Source organism: Dermacentor variabilis, chromosome 8, assembly GCF_050947875.1.
Source record: "Dermacentor variabilis isolate Ectoservices chromosome 8, ASM5094787v1, whole genome shotgun sequence".
NCBI lineage: Eukaryota > Metazoa > Arthropoda > Arachnida > Ixodida > Ixodidae > Dermacentor > Dermacentor variabilis.
This window is the reverse complement of record NC_134575.1, coordinates 129,307,210-129,331,809: the sequence shown is the minus strand read 5'-3', so window position 1 is coordinate 129,331,809 and position 24,600 is coordinate 129,307,210. Positions and strand designations below refer to the sequence as shown.

General features: G+C 45.8%; 1 long non-coding RNA gene across 1 annotated transcript; it reads right to left on the bottom strand.

Annotated features, from left to right (window-relative positions):
- Nucleotides 1–239: 239 nt before the first annotated feature.
- Nucleotides 240–18,838, bottom strand: LOC142590583 (uncharacterized). The gene is made up of 4 exons (XR_012830194.1): nt 18,657–18,838; nt 18,513–18,554; nt 4,870–4,994; nt 240–1,721 (listed from the first exon to the last, which is right to left on the bottom strand). It is a non-coding gene; the product is annotated as an uncharacterized LOC142590583 (long non-coding RNA).
- Nucleotides 18,839–24,600: the final 5,762 nt, after the last annotated feature.

Below are 24,600 nucleotides of genomic sequence, written 5' to 3'. Positions count from 1 at the left end.
ATAATGTTTCATGGCACTCATACAACAGCTATCTGCACAGCCAAACTATTTGGCCCCGCCAAAGAGCACAGGGACAGAGCCGCACATTTTCAAATGCACCACTTCAATTGCTGTCCTCTCATCACAAAAGGACTGCACTTCAATTGCAGTCTTGTTACAGAAAGATCGGATCTAATGTGACACATGCTTAATTACATTTAATATATTAAAATCTTGCCACTTTCAAGAGCAGTCACATAGCCTTGTGCAAAGAAGATTTTATTAATTTGGCACTACATCCATAAGTATATATTTATCAACTCACTTTCTCTGTAATAACTGATAAAAGTATTCATTTTATGGGCATTTTTCCACCAACAAAAATGAACAATACCATACAGACTCGTGTAAGGGCAGTACACCCTATTTGGCAGCCCAAAATTTGTGAACAAAATTCAAAAAGGAGAAGCCGTCGCATTTCGTGGCCTGATGTTGTGTGCTGCACATTTTCTCAAGCCACTATTAGATAGAGAAATCTGCACGTTAACAACTCTGATGCAACGGCTCTGAGGTGTGCACGAGTTGCTGGCTGGGGCGGCTCCATTTTCACCAAAAGGTTTAGTCCCCTGTAAGGGCCGCACCTCGCCAGAATTATGAAAAAATAAGGTGTGGCGGGTGGCCCTTACACGAGTCTATACAGTATAACTGAAAAAAAAAAGAAAGTTAAACTACAGGATTTGTGGCTCTTGGCAGCAAGAAAATCACGTGTGGCTTCTACAGAATGCCTAAACAGCAAAAACATTTACGCCACATGTTTATCATAGGCCTTAGGGACAAGGCAGCCCAGATTACAGTTTAAGATTTAAGAGTCTCAAGGAACACTTAACAAAAACGACAGAATACGCAGCTAAGCACAAGTGTTTTGACAGCATGTCCAAAGTGCTCCCTATTCTGCATCGCCCGCACATACACGGTCACAAAGTCCATGGTTCCCCACTCGGCTATACGTCCTAAGAATCGTTCCTGGCCACGGCATCGAGGTGCTGCTTGGTGAGAGAGACACTTCACTTGCCACCGTCTTTGCACTGAGATTCTCTGCATAGTGTACCCTGTGCACGTGGCTCATAACGTTCTCATGCCGAGCAAATTTCTTCAGACAAAGGCGGCATTCGTACGGTTTTTCTTGCGTGTGCGCACGGATGTGAGTGGTGAGGTGACCCTTTTGTGAGAAAGTTGCTGGGCACAAGTGGCAGACGTACGGCCGCTCTCCGCTGTGCAACCGCAAGTGGCTCACCAGGTTGGACCGGACGGAGAACCTTTTGCCGCACTCTTCACAAGCCCAGGGCTGCTCGCCAGTGTGCGTACGGGTGTGAGTCACAAGATGCGATCGCGCACTAAATTTCCGACCGCACTCGTCACACTTGTGTGGTTTCTCCCCGCTATGAGTCAAGACGTGTTTGTTCAGATTGGCTCTGTGTGCAAATGCCGCAGGGCACAGGGAACATTTGTGGGGCTTTTCACAAGTGTGCGCACGAAGGTGCATAACTAAAGATCCTTTCACAGCGAATTTTTTGCCACACGTGGTGCAAGCATGTGACTCTGTGCCCGAGTGCATCCTCATGTGAGCACGGAGGTACCATCTGGAGCACAAAGTCTTCTGGCACACGTGGCACTCCCAGGAGCCAGTGGTCGCATCCTTGCCTCCAAGCTTGGTGCTGCATGCTCCAATGCTGTCAGGAATCCTGCAGCAGGGAAGATTTGTTGTGGAGCATAACACTATACTCAAACCTCATTATAACAAAGGTGAAGGGAGACTACATGGTGAAATCACTTTATATCGATTACTTTGTTATGTCCATTTTTGCCATTTACTGCAATGTATGCCCAATGGGGTGCACAACTGTAAACATGGAAATAAGATGAAGGCTTTGCGGCCTGCGGAACGGTACATGGCTACGCATGCAATAAAATTTGAATAAAACAACAAAAGAATCTTTGGAGTGTGCAATGCGTGACTTATTAGAGCATTTTGCTTGAGCATCCTTATGGTCCGCTCTGCTCCGAGCTGCCCTGTTAAGCCAAGCGGAGTGGCGGGCGACTTTCATGTTTTAGTAATGCGTTTAGCAGAGCGGAGCGGACCTTTTGTAGTTGCAGCGCCCTCTGGCCGAAACCAGGGTAGTGAAACAAACAGAATTTATGAGCCATTCCGCTATGTGAACGTGGATGACCAGCGAAGCTGTTCAGCACCCGACAGAGAGGCGACACAGAATACCGAACAAAGCTACGAACACCTTACCACCGATCAAGAAAATGAATGTGTTCATACCACATGAACACATTTCCCTTGCCTCCAACTGAAAATCCCAAGGAAGTGAAGATGTAGAAACTACTCAAGCAGAAGTACCATGAAGTGCACGAAGCACGTACACACACCGCCTACGAGGATATCCAACAATTCCTTGATCAGTTTAGTGTACACTACGCCATGATGCACATGACCAACCAAGAGCAGCAAGAGAGGGATGAGCCATTGCATTGCTCAGGGGGTACGAGCCATTGCTGATGATGGTAGTCTTTGCTCGCTGCAAGTTTCGCGGAATCCTAACCATAAACAGCCTTGGAGGATATGAGTCATTAACGATGATGATTGATTAGGAGAGTATGAGCCACTGTTGATGACGATAGATTTTGCTCGCACACATGAAACCTTCATGGAACCCTAGCCATAAACAGCTTCGCTGTAATAAAAAATTCCATTGGTCACTTTTTGAAAGCAAAACAAATATATATAATTGATTTGTCCATGAAGTAACTAGACATGCGCTTGTAATGTGTTACTGGTCCATTTTATCTAGCGTAATTAAAGCATTGACTTGTGAAATGCCACGTGATAGCCAACGAGCTTGGATTCCGCATCTAATGCAATCCTCTCCGAAGCCAAAACGCTGCACAGCATGCACCATATTTTGCAGCACATCCTCCCACACTACAGGGTATTCCAATGGCTCAGCACTTGCAAATTCTTCCAGCAAACCTTTATCTATGTGAAATCGCTTTCCTGGCTTGTGGTGCGCAGAGGAACATAAAGGCGTGGTTGACATGGACGGCATGGTCAAGAATGTCCGACTGGAGGCAGCCATCTCAGAAAAAGTGAGGCAAGCAAGGTGGCTCGACGCATGCGCCAGGGAAAGCCTGTGCATCGACCACCCTCACTAGCGAAAGACTGCTGTGACTGCTTCTCCGGTTAGGCAGCTTGTATGCAGACCGCGTTTCCCACTCCATCAGCCCATTCACGGCTAAGTGGACAGGACATGTGCATTCGTGCTTCTGCTCCTGCTGAGCGGAGCATAAAAATGTCAAACTAAAACACTCTATTAGAACCTGACCCAACTTCCTTTAGATAGCTGCCTCCTTCTGTTCCATTGTGATTGTCCTTCATGTCTGCTTTCCACGTGGCTCATCACATTCAAGCAGCAACGTTTGGCTAAAGTTACACGGGACATCCCATATAATTTATATACAGCGTGTCCCAGCTAACTTCAGCTAGAGTTAAAGAATATGTGAATGCCACGTAGGTGAACAGACCAAAGGTAATGTTGTTTGCCGTCACTTGGAGACATTCAGATTATGTTTTTCATTCTACTTAACTAGATAATTAGTCCTAATTAGTCAATCAACAAGTAAAATATTATAATTAGATAAAAAGTGCCAATAAGAAAATTGTAGAGCAACATGAAAAACTCCCAATACAGCTATCTGTTGCTCAATACATGCTACATAAATGTTTTTCCAACCGTGAAAGAAGCCCATGAATACACATAAAGTGCCTCGAGCGGCCTGTTGTGTAGCAATCGGGAGTTTTTCATGTCGCTCTAATTTCTCTCATTAACACTTCTAATCTAATTATAATATTTGAAAAGTTAATTAATTAGACTAATTATATAATTAGCCAAAATGAAAAGAAACTTATTTGCATATCTCCAAGCGACGGCAGGCAATGTTACCTTGATTCTGTCCCGATACATATTTTTAAGCTCTGGCTAAAGTTAGCTGGGACACCCTGTATACATATAGTGTGGGCTTAAGGCAGTGCAGCGTAGGCTGCCGTAAATCCACTCCATAAGGTGATACTCACACTGCCATGAAGTAAGTTGCACCTCAAGGTTATATTCGCATATAACCACACCAATGCTTCTGACTACTCTGGGTGCTCCCGGTTATTTTGTATTTCAGGCAATCCCCACACAGTCTGAATAATCCATCAGCTACTCTATGTTGCCTTATATTAGTGTGCATAATTATGTTCTTTTTCTTGGGTGCCCTAATAGTACTCTTACCTTATAACGGTGACCACCTTATAACTGAATAAGTACGGTACTTCACGCACACTTATCTGTGGCAGTTTAGCAAGAAAACTTGCAGTCAAAGCCATAAAGGAAGGCTTTCACTCATAAGGTTTTGTCTCTTAACAGCAAGAAAATAAAACTATGGCAGAAATGAACTATACATGAAACATGCACACGGCCAGATACATACGCATCCCAGCTAACGTTCGCCAAGCTGTTAAAGAAAGAACTGGCCCGATATAACATTATGAGACCTTCAAGAACTGGTAATCTGCTGTCTCCTTACGCAACCAGAGTAACTTTTTGTACGTACTAATTATCCAGCTTATTACGGAATATTATTTGAACAATTTCTAATATTTTTATTTCAGTGCATAACTTACAATAGGAAGGCTGTACTTGTACCCTAAAGCAACCCATTCAATGGATTCATTGTGCTATGTCATGCTTAATTATTTCTTCCACGTTTTGCTTGTAGCACTCAAAATAGAAAAAGTGCTCAATAATTGAGCATCACAGTGCCTCCTACAAATACAAAACTAACTTTTTGTTGTCCGTCATAGTGGCAGAACCACGTTTCCTTTTCGTCTCGCTTGTTGGAGATTCTGGGCAAAAGCTGGACAGCACGGCTGCTGTTCAAGAAGTTTGCCCTCTGGCAGCAGCTGGACACTGCAACAAAAAGATATTGCCATTACTTACCTCAGTTCAATAATAACGAGCTATGAGGGAACCCAAATTTAAGGGATATTTAACCGCGCTATACTAGAACTTATGTCATGGAGGATGGCAGTGTTTAAAGACAATGGACCACGGCCATGGCTGTTCACATACGAACCATTCCTATGCTGTTTCAATACTTTGCTAACAGAGCCGCTTCATTGCCATGAAACTGACTCCTTCAGCCAGCTATTCATCATTAAAGAGAATTAGATTGAAGAGGTTTGTGAGAGGCCATTGCGAGGCCATTGTGAGGCCACGGGAGGTCATTGAAACGCATTACTGATGCCGATATACACTTGAAATTGATGCAATGCAACTTGTGGCATTTCTGGCTACCAACAATCATGCTACAACCGGCATTTTGAAAGTCCTCGATAAGGCATTGAAAAAGTTCATCACTTTACTCAGCCCCACGAGGTGCTGCACCAAGTAGAGTGCAATAACTCATTCTGACGCCTCACATTACCTCATTAGTGAAGGTAAAGATGTACAATGTACTTAACCATAATGTTAGATGAGGTAGATTAAGAAATGTGATCTGAATGTTACTGACAGAACATAAAATAATTATTAAACAGAGCTCCACCTGTCGTTTGCGACCTGCAGTAAGTTCATGGTTATAACTGCAGCCCTCACAACTCCGTCCTCAGCCATCCTCAACCCTGGCAGTTGGCTGTGGCTAAAAACAAATGAGTGCTGCAGGAAAGGCACAAATAGCATTAATATCAGGAACCTGCTACCTGAGAAACATGTTAAGTGTACCACGTCTACCCAGTGTATGCATTTATCATTTGGCACGAAGCAGGGGGGGGGGGGGGGCGGAGTTCACTTGCAATGTTTGCAACATCACATTCTGTACTGTTTCATTAATTAAACCAACAAGCATGGAGTCATGCAAACATAGGCTAACAGATCTCACTTGACGAATGTGAACACGCGCTGCCACAATGCTGGCGTGGTAAAGAACGGCAGTAGGGGGGAGCATACCTTTCACACTGCCTCTGGCTTCACCGTGTCGCAGAAACTTGAGATTATGTGACCTCTAACACTAGGCACCCGAGAACACAGCACACACACAAAGTTACCAGCCATCTCTACTTGCTCAGCCCACTACTTCATAGATAGGGAGCAAGGGCTGCATATGTGCTCAGTCATATTGACCGCCATGTGGAGCCACGGTTGGGAAAGAGGAGCAGACGCACGCTCGGTGTTGCTTCAGTGCAGGACGAGGCAGCCCTGCACTGAGCATCACCAGGAGATGGCGCGGTCCCTCTTTCTTACTTCGCTTCAGACTGAATCAGAACAGTCTCCTGCATTGTGAATGTTGAAGTGTGAGCATTTACCATTTCAGTAAGTGTGCCATTGAAGGGCTTTTATGGCACGGCCAAGATGAGACTGGATGAGACTTACGATTCATCTCTCTCTCGTTTGCTCTTCTTTGCAGAAGGTCTCACTCTCTACGAGATGCAGCACTCACTTCCTTTCTACGTTTGCATTTTGCCAGTGTAATTATTTTATTTTTATCATACAGAGCAATAATGCATTTTCTTTAAAGAATTATGCAGCTGCTGCACTTGATTATTTACGCATGCACAAAAACTGACAGAGTTGTGACGGTGTCTTTTTTTAATGTCGTCCGGCAACTTGCGCAAAAATTTATGCGAAATAACAGAAACCGCCTTTCTCTACCAGTGCAATACAAGCTGTGCATTGAATTTCAATACCATCGCAGCAGGTGACAGCTATAGAAAAAAAGAATGTTAATAAACCTGCAGTCCACAAAAAAGCGGAGAATATATGCTATACTTTCTGGACCATAGTTTACAAATTATGCAAGTTTAAAAGTTGAAATTTTGTGGAGTGGGGAATATACAAGATTTCTTTTTTAACGGTTGCAAGCATATATGTAGAAAACAAGTACACACTGTGCGGACAAATTTTTCTCGTGCTATAACACAGAGAAATTGGCTGTGTCATCAGTGTTGCTGCACCCTTTAGAGGTGACCTTTTGTAGGGAAGGAGCCTGCACAGCATAAATCTCGGTGAACCCTGTGCCCACAAATAAGGGCTTCTGGGGTGTTCCCATGGTAGTAACTTCCCATGTCGCATCCCAAAGCATCTATTAGGCGTGGACGCCTTCTACTTACATTACATTACATAGGAAACATTACATAGGAAACCAGCTGCCTGCTGCTAATAAAATATACAAGCCACACAAAGAAAACAGTAGAGAAACTGCTGTATGTACTCCAGATTATATTAAGTTTGGCTTAACATTTCCGCCAATAAACAGTGGACGAGCAAGGGAAGCCTCAGTGTGGGAACTTGCCTTCATCACGGTCCTCACAAATATGTCTGCTTGTTGAAACGTTGGCTCCAGGCGGAGGCTTCCCTTGCTCGCCTCTGCTTCAAACAGCAGATGACCAACCTGAGGTTAGTGTGTACCCAAAAAGCTTTTGAAGTTTACTCGTAGAATATTAAGTTTGGCTTAACATTCAGCCAATCAACAGTGGACGAGCCAGGGAAGCCTCAGTGCCAAAACTTGTCTTCATCACAGCCCTCAAAAATACATTTACTTGATGTGTTGGCTTCAGGCTGAGGCTTACTTTGTTCACCTCTGTTATTCAATCTAAGTGTTCACCACCTTGCAACAACTTTGCCTTTCTTGAAGAAATAAACCAAGATTTTTTGTTTTTCAACATGAAATCGTAAATCAAGTTCTCCAAGGATCTCTGAGCACTAGTTAGGCTTGTTTATATGTTTGTTCACAGAATATTTCCAGAAGTCCTTGTAAGCCTGCTTGTCTCCATAACGTTCCTTGCTTTGATGAATACAATGGGACAAATTTGTTTGATTTCACCTTTCAATCCCATTAAACAGATGGCTATCTGTCTTTCTGTACGTTGTAAGCTCACTGACTGACAGCATTAGGTCCATCTGACCTGTACGAAATTTGGGGCACGTACTGCTCCATTCACCATTGACAATGAACAATGTAGGCTTATTTGTTTGAAGAGTTTTTTTGCCAGTAGAGGCCTCTAGGTCACCTGGCGACATAATAAAGATATCGGTATTAATGTTAGAGTACCGTATCCACAAATACCACTCCAACAGCGGCAACAAAATGGCCAAAACCAGCCAGCGAGCAATGCGACCCACGCCACCGACCATATTGCTTACTACATAACTACATAATGATGATATTAGTTTTAATTTTGCCAGCACCATCTCTCGGTCTTATAGTTTAATTCACAACGTCAATACTACTATTATCTCCGTTGCACTGTGGAAGGTAAAGCTTCCCTTCTCTAAGTATCGTAGGTGTTCTACGATCAAGTCTTGTCTCGGATGTGCCAAAACTGCTCTCCAATGAAACAATTACTGGAACAGCTGACACCAGCACTTCAGCAATGACAATACGCATGACTGTTTGGCTTGCTCCATGTACAGTCATGAGTAAAAGTTTGAAGACCACAGAATCAGCAATAAATTTAAATATATTCAAGTGGAGTCCTGCATCCTGGAATCGGTTTACAAGTGAACCTCGATATAACAAACTTGTACTTGCAGCGAAAAATTTCGTTAAATAGTGAATTTTGTTGATTTGAGATTCTAAAGTTTCAGCAGTGAAAATCATTTCACAAATTCTCAGAACAATCCTGGTGGATAGTATCATGTCAGTAATCACTTATAAGCAAATCCCAAAAACGTTGCATTCTAAGTAGCGTGGTTTTCCAAAATTGGATTCCAAAACATGCTTTGGAATCCACCTCTGAGAAGTTGGCAAGAAAACTGAAAGTATCTTTGAAGGTAAGCAAGAGAAGGTGACAGGCCGTCAGTGGTTGCGCTCCTGTACATGCCCTGCATTTCCCATAACTTGAAGAAGGTTGCTTCCGGGTTTGGTGTCCAGATGGTGTTCACAGCCAAGAACACATTGAGCAAGGTGTGTGCCACCATAAGCAGTCAGAAGGAAATGGGCAACTACAGGAAGCCACATGAGTGCTCTATATAACATGCAAATAGGTGCAGGTCAATTTCTATATTGTAACCTTGGTGCCAAAATGGTTAAAAATAGTTATACTATGCCCTTGTTCATTCACATACACACTACTGTCTACTAATCTGGAATACAACTACTAAGACAAATTTAGACAGATTAATAATCCCAGAAAAAAGAGCTGTGTGTTGCATAGAGAGCCTTAAATGAAGTGGCCACGCTGCACCATACTTTTCCAAGCTAAAAATACTCACAATAGATAATCTATTCCAACTAAGGCTTGCTATGTATAAACATAGGGAAACTCTTGCATGACCCAAATACCCTGTCCACATCTTCATCATCCGACAACTCACAATATGACGTTAGGCTTAACCGACTTAGATGTTTAGAACCAAATATGGTACTCGGACCACTCGCCTACCTAGTACCTAATTTCCTAAATAATCAAGAAATCGCTAATATGACTCAGGAATGCAGTTCTGCTTAAAGTCAAAAGAAAAAGGTTAGGAATTATCTTTTGCTAAGCTCCTAATGGTACTTAACTGTCCTTGCAGTCTAGATAACTTTTCTTTTTATTTTAGTCGTTTTTCTTTTAAACTTGTTTTTCCTATTTCCTACATAATGTTTTGTAACACTGATCAGTATTATGTGCTTGTTTAAATATTTCCTTGTTCTCTTGCATTACTGATACTATATTATGTATAAAGTGTAACAATCTTACTTCTTTGTATACTTGATTGCTTGCCGCATACATTTTGTTCCTTTTCTTGTTTCTACATCGTCACACTGTATTTTCATGATGTTCCACCCCCTGAGAAAGGTACGAGTAGGGAGGGGGGAGCCTTTGTCAGGCAGTTGCATCTGTCTTTAGCCCCTACATCCCAGACAACGTATTGTCTACATAAAGCATTCAAACATACTGTCACAGCCTAGTAGGAGATGGGAAAGCCGGTGTCGAGGACGTGTAAAAGCACTTTATGAGAGCAGTCAACACGACGTCGTTGCTGTCTCTGTTTTTCTAATCGCGAGCTACTTCAGCGTCATTCTCATCGCCTGGCACATACCCGCAGCGATCATATAGGATGTGGCATTTGCCCCTCCTTTGGAAAAAAATGCATCGTACCGATGCACCAATCTCCGAAGGCTGTGCACAGACGGTAAAATGTTGAGGTCATGAGGAAAAGTATGGCTTCATACGAAGCAAGTGCACAACCTTGGGCAGATGCTGCCGTCATTTGGAGCAGTTATGACTGTCGGGGACAACTTTATAATTCACATCGCTGATGCGGCACAGAACTGTGTACGGGCCGAAGTATCTTCGCAGGAGCTTCTCAGACAGCCCCTGCTGACGAATAGGAGTCCAGACCCACACCTGGTCACCTACGTTGTATGTGACGGCTCTGTGTCGACGATTGTAGTGTCGGGCATCGTATTCCTGTTGTTCTTTGATTCGCATACGCGCAAGCTGCCTGGCTTCCTCTGCGCGTTACGTAAATTCCTCGGCACCAGTCTCGTCATCACCGCACTCGTGTGGCAGCATTGCGTCCAACATTGTTGTCACTTCCCGGCCGTAAACGAGGTTGAAAGGTGCCACGCGTGTTGTCTCTTGGCAAGCCGTGTTATATGCAAATGTAACATATGGTAAAATCTCGTCCCAGTTCCTGAGGTCGACGTACATACTCATCATGTCTGCCAGAGTCTTATTCAACCGTTCAGTCAACCCATTGGTTTGGGGGTGATAAGCCGTGGTCTTTCGGTGAGTGGTACCACTTAGTCGCAAAACGGTATCCAGAAGCGCAGCCGTGAACGCAGCTCCTCTGTCCGTTATGACCACTCTGGGAGCACCGTGCCTTAGGACGATGGCTTCGATGAACAATTGCGCTGCTTCGGCTGCTGTTCCACGTTGGATAGCACCTGTTTCGGCGTATCGAGTAAGGTAATCTGTGACGATGATTATTCATCTATTTCCGGCAGTAGACAATGGAAACAGACCTAAAAGGTCCATGCCAATTTGCTCGAACGGTGCTTGCGGTATCTGAACAGGATGCAGCAGTCCAGCTGGCTTGCCGGGTAGGGCTTTGCAGCGCTGGCAATCCAGGCACGTCTGTATGAAACGTTTCACAATCGACACAAGTCTCGGAAAATAGTACTTTAGCCTAATTCTTGCCAATGTTTGAGTGTGGCCTAAGTGACCAGCTGTGGGCTCGTTGTGACAGGCATGTAGCACTTCGTCGTGAAGAGATGCGGTAATGACGAGTAGGTAGCTGCTGCCACTAAGTGAAAAGTTCTTTTTATAAAGAACATCGTGGCGTAAGCAGAATGAAGGCAGTCCTCTGGCAAATAAGCTCGGCACGCTGCTTGTTCTTCCCTCTAAGTAATCGAAAAGAGGAACAAGATCTGCGTCCTCGCGTTGCTGGTGTGAAACTGCCACAGTAACTAGCACGCCTAGAAAAGCCGTGTCATCATCGTCGTGCACTGCAGTCTCAACAGGAGACCGAGAAAGGCAGTCGGCATCGGTGTGTCATTTCCCCGATTTGTATACAACAGTGAAGTCGAACTCTTGGAGCCCAAGACTCCAGCGGACCAGCTGGATCTTTTAAATTAGTCAGCCAGCAAAGTGCATGATGATCACTGACAACAGTGAAACACCGACCATACAAATATGGCCGAAATTTCAGGACGGCCCACACCAGTGCGAGACATTCTTAGCCTCTGTTTTTGATAGCATCCTGCTGGCGTAAGCAATCACTCTTTCAGCGCCGTCCTGCCGCTGTACAAGCACTGCGCCAAGGCCAACATTACTAGCGTCGCTATGAAGAATCGCAGGGGGGTCTTCATCAAAGTGTGCGAGCACGGGAGGCGTCTGCAGTCGTTGTCGTAGGTCATCAAAAGCCCGTTGCTGGTCTTCACCTCACACAAAGGGGACATCTTCTATGGTAAGATGTGTTAATGGCCATGCGATACGTGAAAATTCCGCGATAAACCGTCAGTAGTAGGTGCAAAGGCCCAGAAAACGTCGCACTGCCTTTTTATCTGATGGCGTTGGGAAATTAGCGACGGCAGAGATTTTATCAGGGTCAGGTTGGACACCTTCACGACTAACAACGTGACTGAGAAATTGAAGTTCTTCAAAACCAAAATGGCACTTTCAGGTTTCAAAGTTAGGCCAGCTGAGTGTATTGCTTCAAAGACCGTCTTTAGCCTCTGTAAGTGTTCCTCGAATGTGACGGAGAAAACAATCATGTCGTCGAGGTACACCAGACAGGTTTGCCATTTGAGGCCTGAGAGTACCGTGTCCATTAGACGTTGAAACGTTGCCGGCACAGACCACAAACCGAAGGGGAGCACCTGAAATTCATAAAGTCCATCGGGTGTCACAAAAGCGGTCTTCTCATGGTCTCTATCATGAACTTCTATTTGCCAATAGCCGCTTTTCAAGTCCATCGACGAAAAGTAATGTGCGTTTCGTAGCCTGTCCAGTGAATCGTCGATACGCTACCGCGTATCGACGATTCACTGACGTCGATCCGCGATTCACTGACGTCGATCCGCTACCGCGTATCGACGATTCTGAGCTCGCAGAAAATGTCGACGTCGTCTGAGCTCGTAGAAAATGTGACGAGGTCATGGACATTAATCACTGCACCGTACTCTCTCAAGAAATCCATCCCCAATATAAGTTCCTTGCAGCACTCAAAGAGAACGATGAGGGTGGCGACAAAGGCTGCACCGGCGATTACTATCTTGGCTGTGCATTTTCTAATCGGCGTCATCAACTGGCCGTCGGCAGTTCTGATGTTGGGCCCGGTCCACTACGTCTTCACTTTTCTTAGCCTATCGGCCAGCCTTTTACTTATTATTGAAAAATGCGAACCAGTATCGACGAGAGCGGCCACTTGGTGGCCGTCAATGCAAACGACAAGATCGGCGCTGACGGCGTCGGTTACAGGGGGTGTCGTTGGAGTCGTCGGAGTTGTAGAGTCGTTAATTGTCGGAGATGGGGGCTCTTAGATATCTAGCCAGTTTGCAACCTCACCCCCGGAGGTCACTGCGTCTACTTTCCCCGGAGCGGGCTAGGGGACCTGCCCCTAGAGGCGTCAGAAAAATCGCGACTGGTCGGTGGGGTGCAATGAGCCGGAGAAGGGGAACGCGATTGAGGCGTCGTTGAGCCTTCTGGCCTAAAGTTTGTAGAATTTCCGTCGCAGCTACGTGCAACATCAGACGTAGGGTAATTGCAGTTGGGAAATCTTGGATACCCAGCCGCGTGGTAAACATGTCCTGTTTCACCGCAATGAAAGCATAGCGGCCGGCGGTCAGCGGTGCGCCACAAATCGGTCTTTCGAAGCGGATAGCCGGCAGGGGATTCACCATAGAAACGAGATGCAGTGATCGACTGGCGGTGATACGGCATAGTTGGCGGAGGCTGTGACTGTCGAAAATAGGGCGTTGGGTGTGGTGGTGATGGCAGCATCGAAGTGGTGGGAGGTGGACGACAGACAGCTTCCGCATAGGTTAATCGTCGCGGCACCACCTGCCAGTCGGGCGAACAAAAGGCCTCTCGAACTTCCTCCCGAACGATATCAGCGACAGAAGCCACCGCTGGTGCCATGGGAGAGATCCCGAGCTGCCGGATCTCCTCGCGCACAATCTCTCGGATGACTTCACGCAGAGACGTGCTGCAGCTCTCAGGTCACAGTTGTCGGTGGGTTCCTCACGAGCCCGGCAAACAGTTCCTCCTTCACTCCATGCAAGAGATAGCGCAACTTCTTTTCTTCAGCCATCTCAGGGTCTGCTCTGCGGAAAAGGCGAGCCATATCTTCTGCAAACATGGCAACGCTCTCGTTTGGTTTTTGAATACGGGACTCGAGAAGGCGCTGCGCGTTCTCTTCTGTCGCTACTAGTGAATGTGTCTAGCAGCTGGGTGCGGAAGGCATCCCACGTGGTCAGATGTCTCTCCCAGTTCACAAACCATGTAAGTGCACTGTCTTGAAGCGCAAAATAGACATTAGACAACTTTTGCTGGGAGCCCCAGTCATTATAACTGGCGACACGCTCAAATTGGTCCAACCAACCTTGGACATCTTCAAAAGCGTCACCATGGAAACTTTCTGGGATCTTGGGATTCTGCAGCATCACCTGCGACGGAGTTGCAGTGGCCATGGCGGAAATCGGTAGACGCGTTTTTGCAGGGTCCTGCAAAGGGTTGAACTCTGGCGTCAGGCCTAGCAGGCGGTGACTGTATCGGTGAACAGGAGTTTCGACGAACGCAGGTAATGCCGCATTCAATCTATGGCTCCGCGAAGGGGTGCTGATCATTAGGCAATCCTACCCAGCACCTCCACCAGTGTCACAGCCTAGTAGGAGACGGGAAAGCCAGGGCCGAGGAAGGGGCAAAAGGACTTTATGAGAGCAGTCAACGCGACGTCATTGTCTGTTTTTCTACTCGCACGCTACTTCAGCGTCATTCTCATTGCCTGGCAGATACCCGCGGCGACCATATAGGATGTGGCAATATGACACACACCAGCCGGTTCCCCTTGTACAATATGGTTTTGCCTACGATATACCACTGAGCTGTGGCAGCACTTACATCACACAAACTGTTTGTTGCTTCAATAAGTGGCTCAGGAAGCACAAGAATTAAAAGGAACACTGAATTTCAGTCTTTCTGCTCATTTCTGAGAGTGTGGCTGCAGCACAAAATTTTCACACAAAAGTTTTCTACAGCCATCGTGCCATTGTGATCAGTTTGCACACGAGATTGTACAAGCATATTTCATCTCACAAAATAGCAGGCATGTAAATGAGCCCTCTTTATCACTTGTACGCAACAAGCTTACCAACCTTGACTCATGCCTCACTGTGAGATGATACTTTCTTGATTCCATTTTTCAGTCCAATTAGAACTACGCCGCCCATTTCATTTTGTCCAATGATTCTCGTCATGCTAGTGTCTCCTCCGTGAATGCAACCCTTGTCTTCTGATCTCACCTTGCTGTGCAAGAATTCATGTCTATGTTTATTTATAAAATTTATTACACATCCCAACTTTATGAACCAACTTCCACTTCGTCCATCTTATATTAACGCGACTGCATTAAGGAGCCCGTGTCGCAGAAAATCCGGTTTCCGGTGTCGGACGTCGCCTCGGCAAGAAGAATTACGAAGCAAATTCAGAACCACGCATACCCAACCAATTCTCTACCACCAAAGCTGCTCATACCTTGTCTTTCATATTTTACAAAGTTATTCCTCGGAATTTCCAGACCGGCAGCCCACAAACAAATGTCATAATAAAAAAGAACACCGGCAGCGCATGTAATTTATGTTAGCTCTTCTCAGAGTGAAATATTAAAAGTGCAAAACAATAACAGGAGATCAACCCACGCAAGAAACCTTGTTTTCATCAAAAGCTCACCTTCGTGCATAGTGTTCACAACCAGCATTTCCCGGTAAATGTTACGGTTACACAAGCTACAGTTGCCGGGAAGCATGAAAGTTCAAGTTTATAAGAATTGTATGCAAAATTAGCACTACACAGGGAGTCCCAAAGTTAAAAACTGTCAGGGGGACTCCCATACATGAACAAGATGAAAAAAAAAAAGACGAGATACAGATCAAGCATTGGTTACGGTGGCTTTAGAGACAATTTGATAAAATAAGAAACAAAAAAATAAAAGAAATAAGATAATAAAAAAGAATAAAAAAAGACTTAAAGAAATAAAAGATAAAAAAAGGAAAAATAAGAATAATAAGAAAAGAAATAAGAAAATAAATAAGAAAAAAAAATAAGAGGTCTTTGAACACTATCGCGTTCCACTCCTTAAGGCGAAGTTTAGGTGTCCTCCAAAATTTTCATAATGTGTTGACCCTCAGTCCAAGGTCAGAGCGCCGATTTACCGCTCGAGTGCTTACCACCAACTCCTTCATCCGGCACACCAGTACACAACAGAACACCTCACTGCGTTCATCCCTGTATCACGAACAGTACCAACTTTAAGAAAGTGTGCCACAATCATACCATGTCTTCCCACTCCTCTCTGTAATACCCTGTGGGCTTTGAGAGCATTATCAATCAAGTCTGGTGGCATCAAGTCCATCAGAGATGATTAATTATGCAAAATAGAAGTGAGACGTGCAGACAGGACACTTCTCTATTCTTGTGTCCTGTCTGCACGCCTCACTTCTATTTTGCATAATGAATCCTTACCAACTAGCTCAGCTTTCTGTCGTTCTAAACATTAGAGATGATTTTTAGTAATATATTCAGAGACAAACCACTAGGAACGTTATTGTGCATGCGCCGTCATCGAGAATTGTAAAAAAAAAATTTTACACTTTCTATATATATAAAATTTGCCTAACAACAGGGCATGCATCATTACATCAATAATGACAGCTATAGTGTAGGTGATAGCAACAACGGCACGTGCAACTGGCCTGACGTGCAAGTGGCCTGACAAAAAAAAAAAAGAAACTTCGGGGGGGAGTGACAGAGGAGGGGGGTGTAGAAACTTTAGCAAAGGGTGAAGAACGTAAATTCCTTGTCCATCAGATGCACTATGAGGGCACCAATACAAAGGTACGCATGAACATGAATCTGACCTGCCTCAAGGATTTTCCTTTCGGGTGTGCCTTTGGATCTGCTTTTAATCTCGACTCTATCGAAAAGCGGGTTTACAGCCACAATCCCTGCAGTTCGCAGGAAGGTGCGCGGAGTTGCTCAGGGCCTTTTAAAAACGAAGGATGTCCTCTTAGCCTGTCATTTAGACAGTGCCCCGTCTGCCCAATTTAAACTATCCCACAGTTGAGTGGTATATTATATTTCACTTCGGTGGCCCAGGAGGCAGGCGGTTTCATGTGTTTCTTTCCGTAGGTCTTGTTCTTCTTATGGCCATTTTGCAAGGGCGCACAACCAAGAAAGCTCGAGAGGAGCTGTGAAGACGAGGTCAACGCCGTGTTTCTTCCCCAATCTTCTTTAGGTTGTGTGAAATCGTTTTGTCTCTGAAAATATACTTAGTTGCAGGTGAGCGTCTTTCCTGTCCATGTCTCCTTTTTCCGCAACACTTCTGTGCTACCCTTTGCAAAAATCATGTCAAACCAACTAGCCCAACGGCTTACTATTTCTTTAGAGGCACTGAGGTCAGCGTTGAATCTCTCTGCCTGCAGACAAGTGCAATCAAGGGCCCACAACACTACATCAACACTGCAGCCCGTGAAGGTAGAGGCTCCGTAAAGGTCAGTATGTTGTTATAGCATTGAGAATGCTCACGGGCATGAAGACATATATTTGTGTTTTCACAAACACTTAGTAAACGCAAGTGCATACTGGTAACAGACGTTAGTTGCTCTTCAAGAGCTCCTGTGTTCAAGAAATTAATCCTGTGCAGAAACAAACTTTAGTGCATTTCATAGACTAAAAAAAGAACGGCTGTACAATACAACAATTTATGAAACTCGTGGCGTACAGGGGTGATCACGCTAGTCTAGAGCCTCGAGCAGCGTACGACGGAGCAAATGAACTGAACGGGTTTCACATTTTTCCACTTGCATTTCGAGTTGTTTCTTCGCAATGTGGTACCTCCCTTAATATTTGTTTCTTCCTTGCGCAGAGCTCGGCTCGATCGCCGTACGTAGACACGTGGGATCACCTCTGCATGCGTTTAAGTGTAATGCAAATGTAGTACGAGCATCGAAACTGGTTCCAGTGCCTCAGGTCGTTACGCCAGTCTTGAAGTACATTTTAAAGATACCTTAGCTGTGAACACTCGCTACAGCACCGTTTGAGCACTGCGGCACGCTGCATATAGGATTACTATTTCCTTTTTTCCTCATCGGCGCGTCCATGCATACCGCCAGAACGAACCGCCGAAGTGCGCCGCAGATTTTCGCAGATTTTTATCACCGGGTGACTGCTACGGAGAAGGGCCGCGTGGCGCCGCCTGCGTCGCTGGAATGACCGAATAGCTTCAGCTGTCAGTAAGCGCATGCGTCGTGTCCCTCCTCCTACGTGTATGTCTCCTTTTGCGCTACCAATCATGTATGCGCACCAACTTGCCAGCATTCTATCTTACTGCAATTAAACAGAACACTTCAGCTGACGTCCAACGAGAGAGAAGATATTTCCGAGCGCTGCAAATGGAGTCGCGTTGTATTAGGCACCAACGAGCAAGGAAAACAAGATCGGCGGTGCAAAGCACAGCTGGCACGCGCGTCCCTATCCGCCCATCTGCAGAGCACTCGAGTGAAGACACGACAGGCTAAAGAGCAAGATGGTTGGTGTAAGATACTTCACCGGCGCGTCTACTTGCACACGTAGGCGACTGAAAGTAATGAAAATGATACAATCCGGACGATACACGATGGATGCGCCCGAGGCCGCAGTGCATTGAACGATCAGTCCCTAAAATGTCACTACGTGCTCAAACCTCGCGGTAGACAACGCTAGGTATAACCGAAAGACTTACCGCAGCTTTCTCGCGTCTTTCATGCTGCAAAGTTTCGTCAACCTGCGAGCAAATGTAGGGTGTCAGACTCGCGCCCGATATTCACGCACATAAACTACGATCAAACACGGCGCCACTTTCTGCAATGTAGAATGAACGTCTCGCCTGTTGTAGTTGCTGGTTCATCGTGCTGCGAGAAGTGCTCGGAAGCTAAATCTTTCTTAATTATGCAGCTTTAACGACATTAACGCATTAACTAAGAGAAAACAAGTTCAGAAGATGCACGGAGGACGTGAATGTTTCGTGTACTAGAATACGGCTGAGTGGGGCAAGCGGCTGGACGGCGCATGCTTTGCAGTGAGACGCGCGACGACCAAAAATACTGTGGCGGCGCTGCGATCGGGCTGCACAAGGTCGCGCCGTTGGAAACTGCTGGCAATACTTTTGAGAAGCGTCATTCGTGCTACTTTGCTCGCTGGTATATGCGTTCAGACCGCTCAAACGGTGTTTATAATTGCATATGACATGTATTTATGCCTTAGGAATAGATGCCTTTCTTTCTCTTCTTTACTTCATTTTTTTTTTAAATGCCGCTCGTGGTTACACGTGCAAATAGGGCGGAGTGCTGGCTTTCATTCTGCTATGTTATTGTACAGATCCCTTCGGTGAACAAGTGTTTTTCTTGTTCTTCATGCAGCATGTACCTGCTGTGTGTATTTTCGCGCATATAGTTTTCGGTCTTGCGAAGCACAAACGGAAAAACATATGTAAATTCCCATTGGACCACAGATCTCCAGTGAACGTGCAAAGGTCATCCTACAACGGAAATTCCGACGTCCGTCGGATGTCCACAGAAGTCCAAATGATGTACTAGGGATGTCTGCAGGATCTTCCAACGCAAAAGAAAAGCACATCTAAAGAACGTCCATCGTACATCAAAATCGGGTATTCAGACATCCACAGGTTGTTTGAAGATGGCCCATTCGACCACCAACGTCCTATAGATGTCCAACTGCAGATATTCAAAACGAGACATTCGAAAGTCCCTAGGGCATATGTAAGCCTGTGGATCATCCTTGCATGTCCAGGGGATCGTCCCATTCGCGCGAATTGACGTTCATAGGCAGGGCCGGATTAAGCAAAATGGGCGCCCTGGGCTAATGCGCATGCAGGCCCCCTTTCCCTACTGGCGGCGAGGAGTTACGGAGTCGCCATCTATCGGAAGCGCTTCGCTGGCGCAGTATGAGGGATCACGCGGCGCGCTCCTCATAGGTTTTGCTGTCAGCGCTCACTGAAAACACCACGCGCGAGCTCTACCGGACATTTCTGTAAGTACTTTCGAAACGAGAGAAGTTTCTTACTGTCTAAATAATAACCTTGGGCAAACTGAAAACACACAATCGTTTACAGACGCTATCTCTTTACCGAATACGTACAGTGAACGCCACTGCGCGCGGTCGCCGCGATGGAGTCTCCCGAACCGGCTTCTTGCGTGAAAGGTAGGTAAACGCTGAGAGCAAACTATGTGAAATATGTTCTTATAGTGTTTGTATAACTAAATGGAGCGTAATAGAAAGAAGCCTCAATGCAGCGATCGCGCAGATTCGCAGCGACCGACTGCGCGTCTGCATGCTTGTCCGCGCACTGCTTCGCTTTCGCCGCGCACTGTTTCGCTTTCTCCGCGCGCGTGTTCTCGCACCCTATCATGAGCTTTATGCCGCAGAATATGAGCATTTGACAGTATACAAGCAACCATTGTGGCGTGGGAGCTATCAGAGCTGTAAAAAAAATAATTTCATTGTAGAGACTTCGACGACTACAGGGACTATGATGTGCCGTCGCGACGATTCAATCTTTTTTTTTCTTCTAAATTCTTTGAACTTTCAATATTATTTCTCGAGTTGCGTCGCACTGTATGTTTATCGGTGTTCTCAGCGTGCAATTTCCCGCTGCTCCTTTTTGTGTAATCCAATGCATTAATTCATAACACGAACATGACCATATGCCATGCTTTCTTTAAGTGTGCTTCTTACCGCTGCCTTTCCACTCCACCGAACTTGCCAGTATCTGTAACATCGACAAGTTGATAGACCAAACCGTCATGACATTATAGTCGTGCAGCAGACTCGGGCGAGCGTCTCAGTGCGCGTCTTGAGAACATCGCAGACCGGGGGCCGTAGCAGATATCTTCCTCGCGTCTGTTCTTGCTGCATACCCGAGTTGTAGCCGATGGCTGTTTGCCGGTTTTATGTTTCGCGAGCCAAGCTTCACGCAGCTTCTTGTCCTGCGGCTACGTGTGAATAAGGCTGACACCGGCCTCCGTTACGTGCGTCCAGCCCTGCGGCACCGAGCAGTAGCCTACCATGTTGCGCGCCTTCAAAGGCAGCCGTTACCTATTCTAGTGCGTTCAAGCGTTGTAAAGGAGACACTCGAAGCGGGAAAATTTCGCCACTAAATGAAGACCGCAGCATACGAGGGAATTCAAACACGCTTTCAGCTCGCTTCGGCGCTCGCGAAGCAGCCGACGCGGCCGCTATGTCCACGTGATCCCTCCTAGCACGTCACGCCGACGGTGGCGCCAGCTTTTCCAGTGGTGGAGCTCGAGGCCAATACTGACCCCTCCTCCCTGTCACCTGCTACGCTACTGGAAATATGCCATGTTTCATTTGAATTCCACTAAATTAAGAAGAACGAAGAACGATCAACGGGATTATTATTATTAATTATTATTATTATAAGGAAAACAACAAAACTTGCTTGAAACGCGTGCTGTTGTAAACTCCAACACATATGTTCACTTTGTGATTAATCTGCATTCTGTTTTCAGCAAAAGCTAGGCTTTAAGGAAAAGTTTAGTGCACTCAAGACGAACAAGAACGTAGAAAAGACAACACAGCTCAGAGAGAAGAAGACGAAGTGTGTCACCAGCGGACGTGAGTTCCTCAGGGACCCGCTTTTTCGTCTTAATTTGTGACTTTCCTCGCTTGACCTCCACACGCACTTGCCAAAATTCGGTCGACAACTTCCCGCCTCACCAGGCGGGAGGACTTTTTGGCCTCCAAGCCGTACCAGCGGCTGCCACGGCAACCGAAGGAGTTGGCAAAGAAGGGACCCCGTTCTTCCCAGCGCTTGCCTGATGCAAGTGGAGAGATGGATGCTACTGCAGAACAACAAGCGCCCACTGTGCAACCGGCTGGCAGTGACCACTTCAACCCAAGTGCGACAACGGATGCTGACCTCTAGGCGAACTCTCCCAAGAGGGCACGTAGTGACGATCATGAGCCGTACAGCGATGCCACGTACAATAGTTGAAACCGCCGACATGGAAACGGAAGACAGATCTTTCACCACGGTGACGTACAAGAAATCACGCCAAACGGGAATACCAGTGATTTTCAAGCTTACCGACCCGGAAGCGTCGATCGTTTTGGAAAGTGAATCCAAACAAGTTGTCCAGTGAGATTATGAATTGTCACGGCAAGAAAGAAGGTACAATCATTTCTTCTAACGAGGGAAGGTAACTTTTCCGTCAATGTGTCTTCTCTCACTGCCTCTATGACACTGCTTGGGTTAACTCATGTTGCTGGCCTTGCAGCGGAACCATACGTGCCGCCATCATACACGAAAAACCTAGGAAAAATAAGACATGTTCCCATTCAGTACACTGAGGAACAACGACTTGAGTACTTACAAGATAGCGGCGTCATTTTCGCTAAAAGGCAGACCAGATGGCTCCGGCGAGAAGATGGAAAAGTGGGACCATATGCACTTCGGAACGTCATCCTACAATTCTTGCCTGACAAACCATTGCCAACACGCGTCCTACTTGGATTCACGAGTCATCCAGTCGAATAATATTTAGAACCTGCAACTCGGTGCTACAATTGCCAGCGATTTGGCCACGTTGCTAAGTCCTGCCATGACCAATTGAGATGCAAGATCTGTGCGGGAGCGCATGATTATAGGGCCTGCACCTCTAGAAATCAATCCAAGTGCGCCAACTGCAACGGGGACCACACAGCTTCATACGATAGATGTCCCAAGCATCAAGCGGCTTCATTACTCAAGAGACAAGAAATATTACATGGTCGGACCCCGAAGCAAGGCTCGCGTCCTCCCAATTTAGATGCTGTCAATCCAGTGAAAGCAGCTCCTCCGTTAAAATCAGCAGAGCGCAAGAAAACGTATGCGATGGTGGCTAATGCTTTACAGCAGACGAAATGCAAACCAAGCAGGAAAGAGAGCCAACGAAAGACGTCGCCAAGTGTTGTCGACCACTAACATGAGTCTCAGCAGGCACTGATCCCTTTGAGAACACAAGCACCTGCGCATGTCTCATGTGAAGCGGTATCATCTCAGCAGCATATGGTGATGTCTATGCTCTTTATTGCGTTAAAAGCAATTCTGCGGACGTTTCCTATGGCAAACAACCTTCCAGAGGTGAGCGATATTCTTTCGTTAGAACCACTGATACTACAAAAGTCGCTTACAACATAGCATAATGGCTCGTCAGATGGATAACTGCTTTCGGAACACAACCGTCTTTCAATGGAATGCAAATGGCATTCGATCTAAGAGTGCAGACTTCAGGAAGCTTTTTTCGCAATACAGGTTTCCCGTTGTGTGTCTTAACAAAGCCGGTGTAGACCATAATTTCCGTCTTTCGAACTAGGTAATATATTCATGTTCACGAACTCCGAACCGTAGCCGAACTATGAAATGCGTCAGACGTGATCTACCTTCCTGTCTTCTGTTCTCCTCGGACTCTGATGTGCCCGAGTTCGTTGCCTGTAAAGTTCAGTTTAAAAAGCTGCTAGTGACTATTATTTGCGTTTACAAGCAACCAGCATCGCGCATTCCTTAGTCAACATTCATGCATTTCTTTCAAATGATTCAAAGACCAGTCCTATTCTGCGGGGACTTCAAAGCTCATAAAGTTACCTGGGGCATTTGCCACACTGATTCTAGAGGCAGATCTTTAGAAAAGGCGATATGCCCATGCGGCGTTCTTGTGTTCAGTGATGGGTGGATTACCTCTTTAAGAGGCTACAATTACGCTAGTTGGGGGGGTCTTGATCTTACTATTGCCTCCCTTGTCCTTACGCGCGGTAATAGATGGTGCACAGAATATGAGACACCGGGTAGTGACCACTACCCAATTCGCATAGCGCATTCTCTTGTGCATCTGGCGAGATCTCCCAGAGTAACTAAACTTACTAATTGGCAACTATTTCGATAATATAATTCTGCGGTACTGAACCAAGTAAATGACCTGGACACATTCATGTCATAGGTATTAAGTAATTACTCCAGAGTTACGCAATACACAACTGTGCCAGAGGGACAAAACAGTGTCGACGCAGACTGTGAACGGTTTTGAGCCGTTAGACGGAGAGCAGAGCGTAGGTTTCGTCGTTCCTGACGGCTTGAACATTATCAAAAAAGTCAAGCTGTACACAGAAAATCCATCTGTGACATGCAAAATCAGGGACAACAACACTGGCCTGAGTTCGATACGTCACGTACCCCCTTCACTCCCTTGCTGAAAATTTGGAGATTCATAAACGCCCTTGGACCTCCGGTATCGCAGTGTAGTCCCTTCAAGCGCATTGCTACAGCTCTTGGTGTATCTGAACGCGAAATTGCAAACACGTTCTGCGCAACATTAGTCAATTTCGCAGAACCTGTATCAATTCAGGATCAATCTATCTTTTCGGTGCAACCACAGGTTGAAAATGCTTGCAATTTACCTGATACCTAGTTGTATATTCTGTTCTCTCAAAAAGAACTGCAGTACGCTCTCTCGAAGACAGGCCAAGGACCAGCGACTGGTACTGACAACATATCTTATTGTACCTTGAAAAACCTTGGCCCAACAGGCACGTCCACTCTCCTACACGTCTTGAACAAGACGTGGAAGGAAGCACATGGCCCTATGAGTTGGAGGATCCATAACGTAGTCCCATTGCTAAAACCTAGCAAAACGCCACTGTCTATTGACTCCTTCCGTCCTGTTAGTTTAACGAGCTGTGTTTCAAAGGTGACGGAAAAGATGATCAATATTAGACTACAATGGTGGATAGAATCCAGCAGTTGTCTACCAGATAAA